The following is a 9,186-nucleotide window of genomic DNA, read 5'->3' on the forward strand; positions in this document are numbered from 1 at the left end:
TATCATTACGTACTTCTTTTCTCTGTTACATTTTAGTTTCCGGCAAGAACTCTCATTTATACTGAGCACTAAGAAAATCTTTTTTATTTATATTTTCAAAATTTCTTGGTGGTATTCTGTAATTAGCTTAAATTTTCATTTCACATTTAAAATGGTTTTTCTTTGTTCTTAAAAGAAAATTAACACTGGATTGATACTAATAACTAGTATCTATTTGTGTTACCCAAACAACAAGTATTTTTATCTTTATGTTTGACCAACTGCACATTGTAAACCACTAATTTCACTTGCAAAGAGTCAAACTCTTAATTTCCTCTTCATTTCCCTTTCCAGCTCAGCAGGACATGTCTCTTCTCTCAAACCTCCATAATAGACTTAATTTACCCAATAGAGAGGAACGATCATTCTGATACATGGTTATGAAAAATTCTGCTATTGTTCTCTACTGATCTGTCCACCAAATCTCATGGGCATCTCCCTTAAACTCATCCTTTAAATCAGCAATCCTTTATGCCTGAGTTATTTGTATAGATTCATGATATTAACATAAACCTAGAATATTTCCAAAAGACTTTGGAAAAATATAAAAGAAAAGTAAATTAAGAGAACATTATATATCTGAAAATACACTTTTATTTATAAAACTGACTAAATGGAATATATATGAAAATCATCCAGTAGTTCCTAAAGTCTCCATGTTATTTAGCATAGATTTAAGGTAGCTACTTAAATTAGTCAGAGCACTTTGTTCAGCTAGTTCTCTTACTCAAACTTGTCTCACCCAGAAGTTTCTTGATCAATATGAAAGCTGTCTACGGCCATACCACCCTGAACGCGCCCGATCTCGTCTGATCAATATGAAAGCTGCATTCAAATTCCTACTTTCTCTAGTTACCTGAGTCAATAGAAAAAAGAAAAAAAGTAACAATAAAAATCATAGAATTTGCCCAATATATTTTAATGACTAAATAGGAAATCCTGGTGGAGCCAGAAGTATGATGAGAATAGTTACTTTAATAATAAGGTATAGGGACAAGTTCACTGGTCAATGTCAATTACCAAATTAATAACTAATGACTAAAACAAAATTAATGTTTTTATATTCTCTATCACAAGACTTCTGCTTAAGCCTTTTAATAGTATTGTTTTTTGAGGAATCTTAAATGGATTATGGATTATATTATTGCTTAACTATGAGGAACCTAGAACAGGAGAAGATTGTTCAGTTGTTCAGGCTGTTACAAAGGCAGAACTCACTTAATCCTTGTTATCTGGTGGTAATTCCACAGTAGATAGCTGTACCAAAATATAATGCTGTACATGGAAAGAAGCATCATAATAATAATGCAACTTAGATGTCAGAGCAAAACCATATCTCCATGAAAAAGAAACATTTTTTTAAAGAGTTTATTTATTTATTTGATGGAGATACCAAAAGAGGGGTAACACAAGCGGGCGGTAGGGGGAGAAGTAGGCTTCCTGCTGAGCAGGGAGCTCAATGTGGAACTTAATTCCATCACCCTGAGATCATGACCTGAACCGAAGGCAGCCACTTAATGACAGAGCCTCCCAGGCGCCCCCAAAATAAAGAGTTTTAGTAGTCAATTATTGCCTTCCTTGTGCAATAGAGACTCATTTAAGGACTATGTGAGCTAAGCTGTCAATCATCAATGAAGTATTGTTAGATCACCTACCATACAGATAGGCATGAGCATGATCAGCAACATTCCAACACCAAGGAGTAGTATATATGAAACAGAATTCAAGCGGGTTTTATAGGCACAGCTAAATTGCATGAGTTGCTGGCTTGCACTCTCAATTCCATCTATTTTTGCTGCATTGCCATCTCTCCTTCAAATCACAACTATGGCCCCACAAGTCCCCAAATTCAAATCCAGCTTATAGATGGAAACACAAGTTGGTACTACTGAGATATAAACTGTCACAGCAGTACCACCACATTTAAGGGGCTCTAAAGGGCAGTGAAGAAGGAAAATCTGTGGGTAGAATTTCAAGTAATGCATTTGATTGGCCATTTCACCTGAATGACAGATGGCCAGAGATACAGATTTAAGGTGGGCAGAGATATTTCTTCTCCCCTGTACTTGTCAGGTAGAGAATCAGGTGTTCGCCTACTCATAATATCCTAACTGACACTCTGAAATTTAAAGTCTGAGGACTTTATACAAAGACACAGAGTCAAATTAGAGATTGTGTCAACTGTGTGGAGTTAAGTGTCCAGGGACAAGGTAGCAACAGTAACAGTTAATTAAAACTACGATTAGTGGTGATGTTCTATCAGGTAACTTCTTTGGGTTGTCTGGCTGACACTGACCCTTGTCCAAACCTAGTTCTACAATACTCCCTGAAACTCCATAATCTAGCAGACATTTTTCTCAAAGTAACCAGAATTCATTTGGTTTTTGAAGTTAATAAATCTGAAAAATACAGTATCATCTGCCTCTTCATATAAAGATAAATTAGTTTATTTTTATTCACCAAGAAATATTTTTATGAGTTTATGCAAGGTCTGTTTGAAAAAGAAAAATACCTTTACTTCAAACATATGAACATTTATCTATAGCAATTATATTTAGGAAAGAGAGCGGAGGGAGAAGGAGAGAGAGAATCTTAAGCAGGCTCCCTGCCTAGCATACAGCAGAATGCAGGATTTGACCTCAAGATCCTGAGATCATGTCTGAGTCAAAATCAAGAGTCAGAAGCTTAACTGACTGAGCCAGCCAGGAGTCCCGACCTATAGAAATTTATGTTTCAGAGCTAGATTGACATTCTAGGATTATGTTTTAGAGATAATATAGCCATAGCTAATAACAAATCTCCATAAATTGCAATGCACTAAAATATTTGAATGGTTTTCCCATCAATATAACATGAAAAAATAGATAGGCAATTAGAAAATGTCCTAAAGTGCTAGAAGCATTATGTACTAACTAGTATTTGGTAACTAAGATTAATGTTATATTTTAAAGGTAAATATGAAGATTTTTTCAGATTATTGCAGTTGAAGTAGAATGGAAATTACAATTTAATTCATACATTTTAATTAGTTTAATATGAGAACTAGACTCAAGTCTACTAATGTGGCAGGACTGTGAAATAATCAGCAAGCAATAAAATAAATTTTAAAAATGCATAATTAGAAAGCAATAATAAATAATGTTTACTTTGTTTTGCATAATCTATGAACTATAATTGCTGCTTCTGTTTATTTGAGTCTGGCTCAAAACATAAATCATCTTAAGGCCAAATAAGCTGCTATTTTCATCTTTTGATCTTTTGTTTCTTTCAAAAATATTTGCAGGGGGGCAAGATTTCTACTTTACTCTGAAGTTGGAAGAAGCTCCTGCTGAACTCATGAATAGAAAACTTAATTTAAAAGTTAATGGCATCATTTACCATATGAATTATTATAATTAAGCATGTTAAATGGGTGAGGGCTCCCATGTCTGTGTTCAGAATACTCAAAAATGAATACTGAAGATATTGTTCCTCATTGAGCCAATAAAGTATCATCAAAGGAAGCAAGTGACTGAAAGGAACTGTGCTCACTACAAATGTCAATGAAGCCAGAAATAGTTCTCTAAAAATCAGCTATGCTGCCAGTGAACGCAGAAAGGTCAAAGTTTATGAGCCATTGACATAATCAAAGAAATAGTTGAATAGGCTACTAATCAATTAATTATACAAACTAAAGTATTCCAGCATGTTAATTCATTTGGATATATTCAATTTAAAAGACTATATTTCATGGGTAAAGAGATATAACATTTATATTACCAAAAAATGTTTTTCTACAATTTTTTTAAAAGAAAATGAAAGTGATCTAGAGCCATGGTCTGAACCTCATTCCGTACTTAAACATGTAGCTGGGATGCATTAGAAATAATAAAGAACATTCTTCTTTTCCAATCTCCAAAAATGCACTTGATCGGAATAATGTAATTGATGGATGTCCTCCACAAAAACATGTAGAGGTGATGGACCATGCCCAAGTTGCTCATAAGGCACTTAATAAATGAAAGCAAGAGAGAGACCGAATAATCAAGAATTTCGGAAGGAATAAGCTATAGGTTTTTCCAGGTAGAGAGACATAAAAATGTCAGAATTATTTTAAACTCTTTGATGCATAAATATGTAATAATGTCTTGGTATCTCAAGAGATAATGCAACTTGCAAATACTCTTAGGTCATAATTTATGTACTAATTTTATCTCACTCAGAAGCTAAATTAAAACAAACCTTGACTCTGATTGCATACTGATGCAAATAAGTTTACCACAGTTACGATAAAAATATATGCTTTGATAAAGTTGTGTGTCAGGACCCACAAAATGGAGGCCATACCAGTGGCCAGTCCCATATCACAAAATAAACCCAAGTTGATTTGCATTTATGGGAAACACCTGTCAAGAACAGCCAACAGGGGCGCCTGGGTGCTCAGTGGGTTAAGCCTCTGCCTTCAGCTCAGGTCATGATCCCAGGTTCCTGGGATCGAGCCCCACATCAGGCTCTCTGCTTACCGGGGAGCCTGCTTCCCCCTTTCTCTCTCTGCCTGCCTCTCTGCCTACTTGTGATATCTGTGTCGAATAAATAAATAAAATATTAAAAAAAAAAAAGAACAGCCGACATACACCAATCACAATCCTCCAATTCTGCTTTAGTTAGCTTACCTTACCCTAGAACCTAGGGCCTGCCTGGTTTTATATGGAAATCCCCAACCTCCTAGCCAATCATGCTTTATTTCTGCTCACCTGTTTTAATATTCTGTAAGACTCATTTTTGCCCAAAATCATTCAGGCAGGGTGCTCCAGTTCTTGTATGGCACTCTATTTCCCCAATCCATGGATCTTTTTCTCTTAAATAAAAGACATCAAATTCATTTCTAATTGTTCTAGTTTTGTCACCTGACTGTTTATACCAATCCACAGGCACATGTTGATGCTACCTAACATGCCATTTATTATATAAATGAATATTATGTAAATTCTTCAATTCACAATTTAAATTATAACAAGGAATGTTTTTAACAATTTCTCCAAATACCCACTAAAATATCTATAAGAAAGGAAAGTATGAATAGTTTCCCTTAATTATATTGTTTAAGAATTTCATTAAGAAAAAATTCAGTCAAGGGAAATAAAAACAAAAATAAACCCTTGGAACTACAACAAAATAAAAAGCCTCTGAGCAATGAAGGAAACAATGGAAATCAAGGTGTTGACAGGACTATGTTCCTTCAGGGAGGCTCTAGGGGGAGAATCTATTTCTTGCCTTTTAAAACTTGTAGAGATTGCCTACTTTCCTTGGTTCATGGACTTCTTCTATCTTTAAAGTCAGCATTTGTGGCTTGAACACTTGCCTTACACCATTTTAACCTGGCTTCCTTCACATCTTTTCTAACTCTTCTGCCTCCCTCTTAAACATGTAAAGAACCTTTGTGATCCCATAGGGTTCATCAGTATAATCAGATAATAATATTTTAAAATCAACTGATCAGCAGACTTAATTCCATCATCAGTCTTTTTTTTAATTTTATTTATTTATTTGAGAGAGAGAGAGATTGAGAGAGAGAGCGAGAGAGAGCACAAACAGGGTGAAGGGCAGAGGGAGAAGCAGATTCCACCCTGGGACTCTGGGATCCTGACCTGAGCCAAAGGCAGATGCTTAACCAACTGAGCCACACAAGAACCCTCCATCAGCAGTCTTAATTCCCCTTTCCCATCTCTATAACCTGACATATTCAGGGATTCTAAGGATTTGGACATGGACAGCTGTGGAGGGTGGGGCATTATTCTGTCTACTCTAAACAGTATAACATTCCATCCTGGAAACTATTATAAAATTATGTAATGGACTTAAACTAAAATACTGGAGTTCTTTCTGCAGATTATGTTTCACACGTACTCTAACAGTATGTTGTACAAGCAGTACAATCAGGATACAAGTAATCTATATCAGGCCAGCAAACCCACATGATACATGTCAAATAAATACTAAATTGAAGCTATAAATAATACTTCCATCAATATGGTACATTAAGCTAATTTGAAAAGCTCTTCCAATCCAATTACAAACAAATAGGTATTCTGGTTAAAATTTAATATAAAAAAAAACTTAAAATACATAACTGAATTTGGAAAGGGAAAAAGCCAAAGAAGAAGAAGGAGGAGGAGGAAGAGAAGGAGGGGGAGAAGAGGAAACAAAACAAAACAAAAAACAGCAAAGAAAACAAACAAGCAAACAAACAAAAAAACATAGCAAGGACCAAAAATAGGAAGAAACTCAAAGCCTCTATAGTGAGAAGGAAATGACACCATGGTAGTTAATGAAGATTTGACTTCACCTATAAGACTAAGAAGATACTGAATTGTGTTTTAATGAGGGGAGGTACTACCTTGAACAAGCATTAGATTGAAAAGAGAATCTGAGAGATTTACAGGAAGTCCAAAAGTAATGTTCTCGTTAAAAAAAGAAGAAGAAAAGAAAAGAGAGAGAAGGAAAGCTAGAAGGAGGGAAGGGGGGAAGGAGGGAGGGAGAGAGGAAAGAACGCAGTAGGGGAAAAAATATTTGAATGTCCTCTCTTGAATTTTACTAGGCAAATAAGGGTTTAAAAAAATATGTGAAGGAAAATGACTCTAGTTTTCAAGTGTGAAATCTGAATTTTAAATACGCTTTTAAACTTGAAACATCAACCAGTGAAATTAATATAAAATGGGCTGGAAAAGGTAAGAGACCAAGGAGTTTTGGCAAAAAATAAATACAATTATTTTTACTAAAGTTCTTATCATAGAATGAAAAAAGTGCTACCAGAAATAAAACATCCAAATGAAAAGTATACAGACAAAACATCCATATTTACTTAAAAAAATAAAGCATTATGAGAGAGTGTCATTAGATATGGTATTTCCTAATAACTCAATGGTTGTAAACTATAAATAATAGAAAAAGTACTTTGACTTTATAATAAGTATGTATTAAGTGACTAGAGGTTAAGGAATGGATACCTTATTTAAAACAGGACATTAGGGCACCTGGGTGGCTGAGAGGGTTAAAGCCTCTGCCTTCAGCTCAGGTCATGATCCCAGGGTCCTGGGATCGAGACCCACATCAGGTTCTCTCCTTGGCGGGGAGCCTGCTTCCTCCTCTCTCTCTCTGCCTGCCTCTCTGCCTACTTGTGATCTCTGTTTGTCAAATAAATAAATAAAATCTTTAAAAAAAATAAAAAAAAATAATAAATAAAAAAATAAAACAGGACATTATGAATCAGGATCATGTTAAAAGAACACATACAATTTCTAAATTAAAAAAATGGATTTGGTATTAAAAAAAAACTGGATGGATAAGCAAAATATTCCACTGAATGTTTTGGAAGAAAAACTTAAAGACCTGGAAATTCCAAATAATATAATCACACAGGATGAATTACAGATTATACAGCATTGAGGAGATGAAGATTTAACTTTAGGGTCCACCAAAAGAAAGTCCCAGGAAACATTACAGACTTGTTGAAATCCTTGACTAGCTCCACCCAAAGAGAATGGGTGAAAAAAGAACAAGAAACCCTTACGAAAACTCCAACTTTACCTCTTTTGCTTTTATTTACTGTTTCCTTTGCTGTGCTAAAGCTTTTTATCTTGATGAAGTGCCAACAGTGGGACTTCATCCCACTACTGGGACTTTATCAAGATGAACTACCCAAGGCAGTACTTCTTAGTGTAGCCTACATAGGCAGCCTATCTTTTCATAATACTACCAAGGTGCTATTTTATCCTTTTCATTTTGTCAGCATTTGTATCAAAAGCAATGATAATAAAAAGTGTTGGTTTAATAAACATAAAAGTAGAATCAATGAAGTAGAAAATAAATAAATGTACAATAGAGAAAAATCAACCAAGCTAAAAGATGTTTTATTTAAGAATATAAATTTTTAATAATTCCCTTAGAACTAATCCATAAAATGGAAAAAAAATTACCAATATCATGAATTAAAAACGAGACCACACCATAAATCTTGCTAACATTAAAAAGATGAGAATATTGTGAACAATTTTACACTAAAATTTGAAAACATAAATGAAATATACATATACCTTGCAAAATCCAACTTAGAAAAAAAATTAAATACTTTTACATGGCTAAAAAAGGGAATCCTTTTCTAAGAAGTATTCACAAATCAAACTTCACTTGTGAAAGTTTCCACTGGTAAACTAATTTAAGTATTTAAGAAAGAAGCAGAATCTATTTTATCTTCCAGAAAATTATATGAGAAGAAATTATTTCCAAGGAATCTAAAATCTTACACAAAAATCTGAGAAGAGCATTATAAGAATGAAAAATTAATCTTTTTTTTTTTAAGATTTTATTTATTTATTTGACAGAGAGATCACAAGCAGGCAGAGAGGTAGGCAGAGAGAGAGGAGGAAGCAGGCTCCCTGCTGAGCAGAGAGCCCGATGCGGGGCTCGATCCCAGGACTCCGAGATCATGACCTGAGCCGAAGGTAGCGGCTTAACCCAATGAGCCACCCAGGTGCCCCCAAAATTAATTTTTTTTTACATTTAAAAGGTGTTTTTCATTTACTTTACATTAGTACTCAAAATACATATTTCTATTTCAAGATAACATTTAAAAATTATTCTAATGCAACAGGAACATAAATACAATTCTGCAGTTACAAAAAAGCTAGGGATCCATAGCTAAGTTATTCCCATGTTCACAAGTCTGCTTCTGAAGTAAATACTACTCCTATCAACTGTTAGCTTCTCAGGTTAGATTTAAACACACACATACATTTTCAGTTGTGTGGAAGCTTATAATGTTATATTCCATGCACTGTTCTGAAGTGTTCATTAACAGCCACAAGGCCCTAAAAACTGAAACACTCTTATCAGTCTGCAAGACAGGTTGAATAAAGTTAAATTAATTAGGGCAAACAGGATTCCCACCTTAACATCAAATCATATAATATTCTGTAGCAACTGGGAGTTCCTCAGGACTGGCAAATTATCCTCTTTAGAACTAACCTCATCAGAAGAGTTTAAGAAGGTTCATAATTTACCTCTATCAAGGACATTTAAAAGTGACAAGTTTCTTTTGGGCTAATTTGACTCCCCTGAATGACCTAGCTAGTTAACTAGTCACTTGTAATTTCAAATTACCATGTTATT

This window comes from Lutra lutra, chromosome 2 (assembly GCF_902655055.1).
Source record: "Lutra lutra chromosome 2, mLutLut1.2, whole genome shotgun sequence".
NCBI lineage: Eukaryota > Metazoa > Chordata > Mammalia > Carnivora > Mustelidae > Lutra > Lutra lutra.